At 38.4% G+C, this 3621-nt stretch overlaps 1 pseudogene; it reads right to left on the bottom strand.

Moving 5' to 3' along the window:
* Positions 1-2453: 2453 nt before the first annotated feature.
* Positions 2454-3190, bottom strand: LOC127096283 (SUPPRESSOR OF GAMMA RESPONSE 1-like; annotated as a pseudogene).
* Between the last annotated feature and the right edge of the window lie 431 nt (positions 3191-3621).

The following is a 3621-nucleotide window of genomic DNA, read 5'->3' as shown; positions in this document are numbered from 1 at the left end:
TCGTGAGGTGAAACAACAGATGATGGTTGGTAGGATGGAAGTGGTGTAGGGCCATTTCTAAGATTAGGGTTTTCGTGAAGGTTTAGATCTTGTCCTACAGGTTTTGGAGCGAGCTTTCCAATCAGATTGAACAACATACTTCTTAGAGCACTTATCACACTTCCACTTTTTCTCACCGTGCTTTCTGCAGAAGTGCTTCTTGATACTAGTTAGGTCTCCTAAGGCTCTTGATGGGTCATGGTGCACACAAGTTGGCTCTGGACATACCTATACGTTCTTCCTTATTTTCTCATTGCCTGTTCTCTGCTTCAACTTCCATGGTAAATTGTGTCCTCTTTTATGAAGTTGAAGATTCTGATTTCTTTGAAATCCTTTGTTGCAGATCTCACATATGAATCTATTCGTTTCCATAAGTGTCTTCGGCGATAGAGCTATAACTTCAGCTTCCGGGTCTGGATTTCCAGGAAGGTTTCTCCTTTTCTTAGGTGGAGTCTCACCATGAGTTTGAGTTTGAGTGAAAATAAAGGGGTGAGTTGAATTTTTAATGAAAAATGTTCCTGTCATGAAAAATCAGATGCAGGTTGAATGTACTTTTATTGGAATTGTTTTTATTGGCCTTTTCTCTATTGCAAGTGGACTGAATGGCTTGGTTTACATTGGTATTGCAGATGGACATGGCATGGTGATGAATTAGAATGCTATGGATTATGCTCATGGAGGATTGCAATTGCTGCAATGTGTTTTGCTCTTCATAACCAAAGATTATTTTTGAAGTATACATCAAAATGCATTCGACATATAGCGTCTTCATTGAACCATCTATTTCAAAAGTTTTAAGAATGCGACGAGCCAATAGGAGACCGGTGCAATAGGCTGCAACATAATTGGTAAGACCTACTTCAGACCATAGTGGGGAAGTTCTTGCGCATAAGCCTCTCTTCTCTGAAACTTGACTTGAAAACTCTTGAAGTAAGCCTTGCTTGAATATTTATTTTGACATTTCGCTTCTTTGATCGATTTGGTAGGTTGGTGGCTCGAGTTGTAAAACATGGAAATGGCGGAGAGCGTATTCAAATTTGAAGCAAACTCTTATCTTGAAGTAAAGAGCTCGACTTAGGACACTACATGTTGCTGACTATAAGAGGTTTTGGAACCTGTAAAAATCTTCAATGCTTTGGATGGTTACAATGACCCTCAATGTATTAAAAAAAGTTCTGTTGCATTATGCTAGCATTAGCCTGGACTCGATTTGTTTCCATGGCTCGAAACACTTATGGTTGGACCAAGTTTCAATAGCTTTTGGCGTACATTGCAAGCTTGCTTTCATAAGTTAAAACTTGAGTTTCTTCACCTGTTTCAGGTAACATTGTAGCAGAAATACTCCAGCCTGAACTTCGGGCTGCGGCGGCTAGAAGAAATGCAAAATTGGCATGGCTTTGAGATGCAGGGAATAACTTTTGGATCTCCTATCACAGGTAGCACGATAACCTTACATTCAGATGCCTTAGTGACTCGATTTATGTGATGGAGGTCAGTGAGAAAGGTTGTTGCGTTGTTATTGCAGGAAGATATCACGCTGTGTTGAGTTTGTGAGCATAAAGGTTGGAAGCACCTGCTAGCATGTCCTTTTGCAAATTGAGTTCCATGGCCAACTTCTGATGAGAAGAGAAGTGCAAGTTTTGTCCTTGTGGAGAATAATGATTGCATCATAATAGTTCAGAAGAGTCCGTAAACGGCACTCACATCTATTTGGACCCATCTTCTCCTGAAATGTAAGTTTTCTCAACAAAATTGCACTGCATTTTGCCCATTCTCTCTGTGACCTTCTCTTTGTATCAAAAAGTTTTCATTTACTTCTTTTACATCACCTTGGCTCAAGTCATTATTTATGTCAACAACAAGGGAGAAAAGAAGAAAAAGAAATCGAGTCATGGTGTGAGAGCAAAACTGCAGGAGTCTTAAAAAGTCCAGTGACCCGTGAGCAGTGAGCATCAAATGGCAAAGGGTTGAGAAAGAGATATGCAGCCGATAGTTCAAAGGCCTCCTCTACCAAACAAGCAGAAAATAGATGCGAAGCAGGCCATCATTGTAAGTCCTTGTTTGGTTCTTCATGAGAAAACTTTTCAGCTGCTTTCAAGCTATTTTTATGTAGCAACTGACCAGGATAAACAATTCTTATCTCCTTAAACTAAATGTGGTTATCTTGCATTTCCAGGTCCATTGCTCAAGTATGGTTAGATAGGAGCCTCAATTTGTGTCTGAAGGAATCTTGATATAACCAAAAACTTCTAACGAGACAGAGCTGGTGAATGGCAGTAGTCCTGTCACCTAATTTCTCTTTCCTAACCTTGAAGGTTAATTGAGTTGTAGCTTGTTGAAATCTAGCTCTTTCTTATTTGCCCCACCAGATGCAGTGTTGTTGCACTCAGAAGATAGATCTGGTGGTGGATGTCTCAAATTTGTAATATTATTGTTAGATAAATATAACACGTTGGTGTTGAAACTTGTGACACATGAATTAAGTTCTTCATTTTTTCATTATGTTTATAAAATACTTTTGAAAACACATATTCTCCATTCTTCTCATCTTCATCATTCCCAGGATGGTACTGATGCATTTTCCAGTCAGATTTGTAGGATTTTGACTCTTTCCCAGATCTTATATACAAAACCAAGATCTTCTTATAGCCCTTATGTACTCCATATTCTATTACAGCTTTGGTCTTACCAGTCTTGTGCCAGCGTACATGATCTTTAGTTGAACCATGATGTTGAGTATTTTGACGCTTTTGTTTACCAGTACTATATGCATTCATTGTTCTGTGAAAAAAAGTGAATGCTACTCCCATCTTTCTTAGCACCTGGAAGATTTTTAAGGACATGTATAACAGATGCCTTGGTCTCCTTCCAATGTTGGTATGAACTCGTCGATAAACATGTGAGGATTTGCATTACTAACACCACATTTAGACGCTAAATGGTCTAATAATTCTACATCAGAATGATCAAACTTTATACCAATCGGAAAGCCAGGCCACTCGCTAGAAACATCACTATTGTCTATACGACAGTGACAGTTTGGACATTCCCGATATGCGCCACAATCCTTTATCTGATTAGCTAAAGAGAGTGTAGTTCTTTTCACTTTCTTTGCAAATCCTCCCATGTCAATAAGCCAACTCCTAGCCATTATTGGTATGAAGGAAATGAATGATGAAGAAAACACACTCAATAGAGAGCAATGAATGAATGAGTGAATGAATGAAGTAGTCGAGATATGAATGAGTACGTGGAATTTCTTGAATATGAATGGAAAATTTTCCAATGTGAATGAAGAAAATATGAATGTAAGTTTAGAATGTGAAAAACGTAAAAAATATGGAATAATAAACATGAACATGAATGAAGAAATAATGCAAACAAGTGATCGATGGAGAAAAATTTCAGGGCCAAAATCGGGGTATGACAGTTGCCCCTATTTGAACATCCTCCGCCAGAGGAAAATGAAACAGAACTTTTCATCGGATCGTAGTGAGGGATGGTTAAATACCACGAAGACCCAGATTTTGAACTTAAAAAATGAAAATGCTATGATATAATATGCATGGTGAAAGACTCTAT

Source organism: Lathyrus oleraceus, chromosome 6 (assembly GCF_024323335.1).
Source record: "Lathyrus oleraceus cultivar Zhongwan6 chromosome 6, CAAS_Psat_ZW6_1.0, whole genome shotgun sequence".
In the NCBI taxonomy this organism is placed as follows: Eukaryota; Viridiplantae; Streptophyta; class Magnoliopsida; order Fabales; family Fabaceae; genus Lathyrus; species Lathyrus oleraceus.
Note: the sequence above shows the minus strand (reverse complement) of the source record. Positions and strands in the feature narration are given on the sequence as shown.